The 9901-nt window shown below is 33.3% G+C and overlaps 1 long non-coding RNA gene across 1 annotated transcript; it reads left to right on the top strand.

Annotated features, from left to right (window-relative positions):
- LOC107612530 lies at positions 2087-2490 on the top strand. The gene is made up of 3 exons (XR_001613795.2): positions 2087-2131; positions 2202-2295; positions 2381-2490. It is a non-coding gene; the product is annotated as an uncharacterized LOC107612530 (long non-coding RNA).

Here is a 9901-nt window from a genome sequence, read left to right as displayed (position 1 = left end):
TTCAAGAATATCTTGCACCTTATAACCTTATTATTTTGAAAGGCATTGTTAACCTTTCATTTTTCTACTTGTTTAGAGCTCCGATTCAAGTTTTTGTGCCAGTGTCCCAAACAACCACTGTGCCGGAATTTGAAGAAACACCTGAGATAGATTTTGAACCAACCCCTGTGCTACAAATTGAAGGAACTACAAAAACGTAAGAAATAGTATTGGGTGTATATTTGTTTTGAGTGTGGGTGTATATTGGGTTACAGTTCGTGTGTATATTGGGTTACAGTTTGGGTGTATATTATTCCTGAATAGTTTTTTTTCGTCATGATTAATTTGATGTGCCGTGCAGCACTCCTGAACCCCCCAACAACTTGAAGAAAGCACAGCCACACTTCCCCCAGCTTCATCTAAAAGGTAAGTTCATTAGAGTAAAATCAATGTATGGGTGTATATTGGGTTACAGTTTGGGTGTATATTGTTCCTGTATAGTTTTTTTTATGTCATGATTAATTTTTTGTGCCGTGCAGCACTCGTGAAGCCCCCCAAAAACTTGAAGAAAGCACACCCACGCTTCCCCCAGCTCCATCTAAAAGGTAAGTTCATCAGACTAAAATCAATCTTTACTTATAATCCGTATATTCTTACTCTTATAATACGTTATACATGATCACGCAGTTATCCAGCCCCAGAAGACGCTGCTACGCTGTTGATGATGGCACGGACAGCATCGTACGTTCCTAAAATAGATCCGATGCCATCATTCAGCCTTGGCTTCACTGATTCCAGCCAAGAAGAAACAACAACGCAGGAGGGAGCGTCAACGCAGGAGGCAGACAGGGAAAAAACTCCAGAAACTGCAATTTTACTGGAACAATTAGAGGATTTGGTACAAAAAATAGCAAGCAGTGCGGCGAAAGAAGAAAGTAAAAGTCCACAAATTCAAAAGGAGACTGGCGGAGAAAGTTCTGGGAAGTTTGAAACTTCTGCGGGAATATATCAGATTACGGATGATATGAAAGAGAAGTGCTACATCTGGGCGACGCGAGTGAAGACATACGCAGATGACAGTACTAACGAGTTTGACAACCTGTGCACTCTGATTGTCCAAGACAATTACATTTTGAATAGAATGTACCTTGCATCGCTCCAGGCAGAAAGTTATATAGAATCTGAGGTAATATTAGAATAACATTAATGTTTTAACAACAAAGTTAACTGCAATGTTTATTAATGTAAATTGATTTCGACATATATTTCTAGATTGTATCTGCCATGTGCCTCATCCTCAACCAGAAAGATGATAAAAGGTTTCAAGAACAAATATACTGTCTCCCCCTTGATATTGTGGTAAGTGTTATTTCTACGAATTTTGGCTGTATTTTCTGTATTCCTTAGGGTGTATATTCTCTGATCAACGGGTTTGTTTTTGTATTCATTTGGGTGTATTTTTTACGTTCAATTGGGTGTGTTTAAGGTATTCACTTGGGTGTATTTTCAGTATTTCATTTGTTGTTTCACAATTGTTGCAGAGCATGGCCGTTTCGAAGCACCCAAACGGAGAATTCATATCACCTAAAACCAATAAAGAATTCAGCGTGAAAGACTACCCAAGTTTTATTCCCTTCATAGACGCAAAAAAATTAACTTCGCATCGGTATGTAAGTTTTCATTTGCTAAATTTGTTAGTACCATTCTTTACTTATATGCCAAATAAAATAACACACTGTTGAAATGTGGCAATCCTTCAGATTTTTGCACCTGTTTGCTACTCGGGCCATTGGTGGTTATGGGTGATTGATACAAAAAAACGGAGATATTATATACTTGACCCGCTACACAAGAAAGCTCCAACCGAGGAGAGAAAGCAGGTTAATAAATTCACTGTAAGTTAGCTCTGTGTTCTTTACTTTAATAGATAGGTGTATTTCAATTCAATATAAGGTGTATGTATGTTTTGCTTTGGGTGTAAGTATGTTCTCCTTTGGGTGTATTTCATTCGGGTGTATTACTGATTTGTTTTGTTGTTTAAGGGATATGTAATTTCAAGAATGAGAGCATATGCCGGTGTGGAACCTCTGAAAAAAAAGGAGGAGTTGGAAATTAATCCAACATACGTTAAAATCTCAGGCCAAAAATCAAGGTATAAATTTCTGACTCTGAACATTAAACTTTTCTAAATGAGATTTGTAATTTATTTTCTTCGTTTTCAGCTATGACTGCGCTATCTACGTTATGAAGTGGCTTGAGTTAATTGAGCCGGAAAACATTAAAAGGGGGAAGTATGAATGGGATAATTGGCCACAGGTAACTGTCTTTAAAACTATATAACTCTGCATTACCTTACTGAATTAATATTGTTGTTTAAACAGAATATACTTTTTAATTGTAGGAGGAGGTGGACCACTACAGAGTAGAATATGCCTCGCGGATACTATTCAGTGAATTGAATAAAGAGAGAGATCAAGCAATTAGAGCGAGTAATGCAATAAGACTGTCGAAGCCATCGTCAATATTATTGAGTCCATTTTGTCAGATTAAGTCTACTGATGTAGAAACTGAGTAATCTAACTGCTAGCTAGGTTGTAAATTGAACAAATGCTGTAAAAATTTGCCATTTATAAATAACTTCTATTCAATGAAATTTTTTTCCATAGTTAAACTGTCTGTGCTGTATTCAAAAGCTCTGTATTACAGGTGATAAAATATGAAGGAAAACATCAAGGCGGATCTAAAACACAAATTATAAACTTTTACACCCAACCAAAGTTTAATATACACCCAAGATTGCTTAATATAAACTGTCTGTGCTGTTAAACTGTCTGTGCTTAATATAAATGTATGAATTACAGGTACTATAATATGAAGAAAAACATCAAATCAAATATACACCCATACCCTGGGATTTTTTAAACCCAAAAGAACAGTGCTTTTACACCCATATTCTGTAACTATACAGCAAAAGAGTTATCCCCTGCTGCTGGTACCCTGAACTGATAATTCATAACATGTCCTTGATATTGGCTGGAATTTGAATGCGCCACTGATGCGGCATCAAACAAGTTTATCTGAATATAAGAAACTCACATATTAGCTAAACTATTAACGAGAAAAATAAACTCAATCACCACAAATTTAAAGAACATTACTTTTACCTCGCTTAAAACTTTCGTTTTCTTCTTCTTTGTGGCATTTGCAATCTGTTTGTACAACTTTGAACCTAGCCTATTTTTTGGACGTCCTCTTGTTCGAATCCTTGGCGGGCTTTGAAGCTCGTTAACGGATTCCAAGTTGGCGTCTTCGTGGGATAAAGAAGATGTCCCCTTCCTTTTGGCTTTTAATGATTCCATCTCAGCCATGACGTTATTGTACGCACGGTGCAGAATTGCAGTCAGCTCCTCCGATTCGGATGCAAATTCGCAAATATTTTGCGAACGAAAAACCAATTGGTCAAACCTCTTGCTTCTTGGCTCCAAAAGTGGCTCGTCGTGGCTGCTCTTGATGTGTGTGTGTCGTCTCTTTACCTTCTTGCTCCATCGTTCCAGTATATATCTCGGTGACACTTGGCTTACTCGTTCAAAGCTTAACACGCTTAGTGCGTGACGGCACAGTATCCCTCTCGACTCAAATAATAAGCATTGGCATTTTACCTCGGCTGCGACTGAGTCGTAAGTAACCACAAACTTGTTGAATATTGAGCTCGAAACTTGTTTTCCGACTTCGTATACTGAATAGCCTAGAGCGGAATTCGTTAATATGGTGATGCAATTCGCCTTTCCTCTGAATTGCGCTTGGACTTCCCTAAACTTTTGATGAGTGTACAGAGCTTCAATGGAGGATTTGGTTGCACACGGTATGACCGTGTGAAAATCTGCAGCATCTGATTCTCTCTCTGCTTGCTCTCGGCTTCCGAGGCAATTATCATATTGTTTGACGAACTGAATAAGCGAGCTGTTCCGGGTGATAAACTTGTTAAAAAATGAATGCATGCTCTCACTCCTTTGTGTGCTTCTTATCCCTGCCCAAAAGTGGTGATCCAGATAGATAGGAACCCATATATGACGGTCTTCATACAGATCTGCAGAATACACCCAAACACAGACTATAAATACACCCGAAAAATTATACCTGAAACAAATTACCATAGTGCAGAATGCAAAATCATTAGGTACACCCCAACAAATGCTTCGTATACACCCAAAAAAATAGTCAATATACACCTATACTGCGGATTCATAAAAATACATTAATTTAGCATCATAAACAGGGGCAGTTTGTTACCTATTTGTATTGTAGGTAGTGTCGAATGAAATAACGTCTCCGAAATACTCAAAGGCAGCTCTGCTTCTTACATCGGCCCAAAAAGCCAGCTTAATCGATTGATCCTCCTCGAGTTCGAGCTCAAAAAAGGAATTCTGATTCTTCTCTTTCATTCTTAACAAATATTTACCGAATTCCTTTGCATCTTCTTGTTCGGAAACATTCCGCACTTCCCTGGTAATGTAATTTCTCACGTCCTTTTCGATAAAATTTAACTCGCGGTGACCCCCGGCAGCCGCAACAAATGATTGGTAGGTTTTGCTTGGTCTGATACCGGCCTCCTCGTTATTCTCTATTGTACGACGAATGGACATGCTTAGTTCCCTGTGCTGTTTGAGCATCTCTGCTTTACTTAGACAGCAGGGGTGTGAATGATCCAGCACAACCTTTGAAATGATCCAAGCACCGACATCCTTCAATGTGTGTATATAAATTCTTGCAGGACAGTTTAAACCGGCTGTCGGATTGGTCTTCTCGGTCGGAGATATTTTAGATTTCCATTTTTCCTCTCTGCTACATGTAATCAATTGATTCTTAATCTCGTTTCCCTTTCTATTTGTGCTCTGAACTCTTGTAGAGAAACCTGCAGCCTTGGCGTAGTTCCTGTAAAATTTTCCAGCATCTTCAAGGGTGGTAAAGGTCATTCCAACCTTCGGAACAAGCTGGTCATCAACAACCGAGAGAGGCTGCAGAATACACCATGTCAAAAACTGTAAATACACCCATAGATATGATTCAAATACACCCATAGATATGATTCAAATACACCCAATCATGTGATACACCCGAACTACAACAACTCAACTAAAATGACAATAAAAGCCATAAACTGTAAATACATAGGCTGCAGAATACACCATGTCAAAAACTAAAAACACACACAATCATGTCTGATATAATACACCTGAACAACAACAACTCAATTAAAATAACAGAAAAAGCAGTAAAGTGTAAATACACCCACACTTCTAGCAAAAATACACCCAAAAAAGATCTAATCTACACCCGAGCGTCTGCTATAAATTCCAGATAATTAATCAAAACTAATACATTACATTCAATCCACAGATTTATCTTCATGCATTATTTTGACAGTCAACGTTCACGAATTATTCACCTACACATTGCTATACAAATTACTGCAACAAAATTCATAGTAATCATATGTAAATCAAACCTCAGAAACTTCGTTAGATTCAAATTTATAGTCCACTTCGCCTGGATTCAACTGACAATCTGAGGTTGAATCATCCATTATCTTCAAAATGAGTTCAAAATTTGATTTCAGAAAACGAAAAATCAAATAGAAAACGAAGCTGGAGTTGCACAGAGAGAGGAAGTAACGTAAATGACAAAGAACATACCAATGAGAAAGGAGAGGAAAAGAACGATCGAGAAGAAGGAGGGAAGACGCGCGAGAAGAAGAACGAGCAAATCTGAAAATAAGGAGAACGAAGAAGGAAACAAATCTTTTAAATTTGGTAGTTATATATACGCGGGATCTTATATAGCGCGTGTATTAGACGTATGTGTAGCAGCGCGTTTTTTGGGTTTATTCCTTAATGAACTTGTAAAGCATACAAGCCCTAATGGCTTGTATGCGGAGCTTTTCTGTTTTTAAATACACTTAGAAAAATATCTTTCACTCTTATTAACGATAAACATATCTTTAAAATATTTTAGAAGATAATAAAAATATCCAACATTAAATATATAACTAACAATTATTATTATTGTACATAATATAAATATACTAAAATTAATTACTATAAAATAAAATATTTTATTAAATTCAAAATATTTATACACAATTTTTTTTTGAAAAATAATAAAATATAATACAAATTTAAACAACATAAATACTATAAGTCTATGTTACATCAATGATTAACACATAATTAATGATAAAAAAATATAAATATTTTATATCATTATTAGTACTAAAAATACAGATCTTATAAATACTACTATTATCCTTGCATTACAGAAAACAAACATATGCATAATGAGAAGCAGGTACAGGTATAGTATTATTAGACTCTTCTTTAGCTTTGTTAGCCATGGAGAGAGACAAATTCAGCAACCTGCTGCAACTCCATTTAAAAAATTCAATTCTTTAACATTGTGAAATTACTAATTCTTTATATGTAATAAATGTATAACTAAAAGCGAACCACAATATTATATAGTTATTATATATTATACTTTATTACGTAATATTATTATTGTTTTTGTATTATATGAGCATCTTTGATTCTTGTTACATAAAAAAATTGTAACCGTAATGTTTAAACTTTAAACTAATATACCCAATTACTTATCTTAAATATTTGGTTTTGTGAAAATTAATTTATTTTAGAATATTAAGATTATAATGATATATATTTTGTGTAGATATTGATCGGTTTAAAAGAAGATTTTAAATTTGGCCAAATACATATACATACTAATGGCAACCATATTTTTGGTAACCCTTAAGTTTTAAATTAATACCTATTATTCATATGGACAATTAATTCAAAAGAAGTTTATTACTTGACCAAATAATCATTATTAAACTTAATGTTTATTTTCTGTTTACTTATGCAATCACCAATCAATTTAAAAGAAGGTCCATGTTTAATCAAATGATAAAAAATATATACGACAATAAATAAATATAATTCTTAATTTTTTTTATGTAAATAATAAGTCAATACATGGATAAATTTATTAATTATCTAACAGGATTTATGGATAATATTTAGTAAACCGCATTGAGTCAATTCTCGCATAAGTACGTAGTTCATGCATTAGAATTTAGACTATGAAATCTTGCATTACAATTTAAAAAATATGTGATCGACTAATCAGTTATATATCTATGTTTTTTTAAATGGTACAATACAAATGCTCAAAACAAAGATTAAATTTAGCTAGAGAACAGAAAATAATGCGAAAGGAAATTCAACATCCCCATGGACAAAATAGGGTTTCTTGTAAGACAAGTGTTGGTGACCGAAAAAAAAAAAGAAAAATTTATTGTCGGAGACTATACTAACTTTGAAAAAGAGAAAAAAAAATTATATTAAGTGTACATCAAAATCAATCACTCAATTATTAATTTAAAATATGTATTAAAAATAATTAAATAATATATATATATATATATATATTAATTTGAGTGTATAATTAGTATTTAAAAGAAAAAAAGTATAGCTGCGTGCTATAGTCGTCGTTGAGTTTAGGGGTGTGCATGGCCCGACCTGACCCGAAGACCCGGTCCGGTCCCGAATACTTTAGGGACTAATTTGATGTGATTTCATCGGGTCTAGGGGCGGGTATGAGTCTCAAAAGTAGACCCGATTATTATTTCGGGTCGGGTTTGGACCATAGCTCGGGTCACCCGAAATCGGCCCGGTGGCTCGGTCATCATACACAATTAATATTTTGTGTTATTAGTGATAGATGATGGCTATTATTATGTGAAATTTAAGTATTGTAAACCTTAATATTTTGTGTTATTAGTCATTATATATAAGACTATAAGTTAATATTTTATGTTTAAAATGCATAAGACTTTAGACTAATGCATAATCTTGTGTTATTTGTATTGATTTAAATATTTGGTGTTATTAGGCAATATTAGTATTGATTATGGTTATACTTTAATTTTAGAGAAGAGTTAGTTCTTATTATATTTTTTTAAGTGAATTTTACCATGTCAAATAATGGTTGGAGTTTTGAAAATTTGGATATTTTTACATGCTAACTTACAAGAAGGTATCAAGGTAATATAATGTTAACAACCCAGTTTTTATCCGGTATAATCATGGCCCAAAAGTATATAAATTTCATCGGGTCTAGGATCGGGTTCAGATCTAACAAATAAATCCGGTATATATTTCAGGTCGGATCTAGATCACATCAAACCCGGTTTTACCCTGCACACCCCTAGTTGAGTTAGTAAAAGACTAAAAGTTGGAGGAAAGAAGAAACAATAATTTAGTACTAGCGTATACTATATACGCCGTTGGAAGAAAGAAAACTTTTAGAAATAAAAGATAATATCCGGGGGATAGCAACTTGTTAGAAAATTACTTATTACTTAATGATTTGATGCTCTAATTGCAACTTCAATTTCAAATAACACTAATAATTAGCTGATTGCATTTCTAATGGCTTTCGGGCATTTGGTGTCAATTCCCAGATCAGCTTCTTCCATCGCCACTGTTGGTACACATCTTCTTCCTTCTTCTTCTCCTTCTCTTTTGAATTAATTATGATAATAATGCTATTATTTTCCATTTAATGAGTGAATTGTCTTCTTTTGTACACAAGAATGGTTACAAAGCAATATAATACATCATGCACTGAAGAATGTTTGGGAGATGATAATTACCTTAGTCCGTAACCAATGATTTTAGGGTTTCGATTTTGATTATGAAATAAAAATTGTTAAAAGGCTTCTACCAATTTGATAAGATTTCAAGTTTTCAACTTAGTTTCACGTAGAGCAACATTTATATGTGACGCGACAAATAATGTTTTTTTTTTAATATAAAATAAATTTAATTAGTTAATATTATTAATATTATTATTATTATTATTAATATTAATAAACGGTTACTAACCATTTAGTACCATTTGACTAAAGGGACACAATCTTTCTATACGAAGCACGGATACTCCATTGAGTTGTCGGGTCCGCGTGTCGGACATATTTTGGACAGATACTCGTCGACATTCGTCCGACATGCGTGTCTACCGTGTCCAGCTGTGTCTTAATAAAAAATAAAAAATCTTCTCCGGACACACTTGGACACATCTAAATACCATCAGGTGTCAACGTATTCAGCCTTATTTTTAACATGTATTCTTGAAATGAGTTTAGAAATAATATAATTATTATTTATTAAAACAAAAAATATTTTAGATACTTTTATATAGTTAAAAGAAGATATTAAAAACAGTTAAACAATTATTTTAAATTTTAATACCAATAAAATATCAAAATTTATTGTAATTTATCTAAAACACAATTTATATTTTATATATATGCCGTGTCCCATGTCTTATAAGATTTTAAAATTCGTGTGTCCGCGTGTCCTGTGTCGTGTCGTATCCCGTATCTATGTGACATGTCAGTGTCCATGCATCATAGTGAACCTTTTATGAACAGTGTATGTTCAAAATATTGTATCTATTGGCAATCGAAAAGATACGATTGTATGTAACAAATTATAATTAATAGTGCAATATGTAAATTCTTAGGTTTCATTATATCTCGAGAGAGTATTGTCATCAACCCTATAGCAACTAAGTGTGAGAATAAATATCTCTCTAAAAAAAACGATCTAATCGTGTTTTGAAACCATCTTTATATACCTAATAATGATAACTAATTATACTTGTGACTTGAGTTACTTCAATTTAATTGGAGTTAATATCTTAACCATAATAGGATATTTTGTAATTAAATTATTATTTAAAATGAATAATTATATAAAATTTTAAAATATTAATAACTAAATCTTACGATTTTCAAATTATTTTTTCTAAACACAAAAGAAAAAATTGAAAAATTTATTTTTTCAAATAAGTTATCCTAATT

The sequence above is a fragment of the Arachis ipaensis genome, chromosome B08, assembly GCF_000816755.2.
Source record: "Arachis ipaensis cultivar K30076 chromosome B08, Araip1.1, whole genome shotgun sequence".
In the NCBI taxonomy this organism is placed as follows: Eukaryota; Viridiplantae; Streptophyta; class Magnoliopsida; order Fabales; family Fabaceae; genus Arachis; species Arachis ipaensis.
Note: the sequence above shows the minus strand (reverse complement) of the source record. Positions and strands in the feature narration are given on the sequence as shown.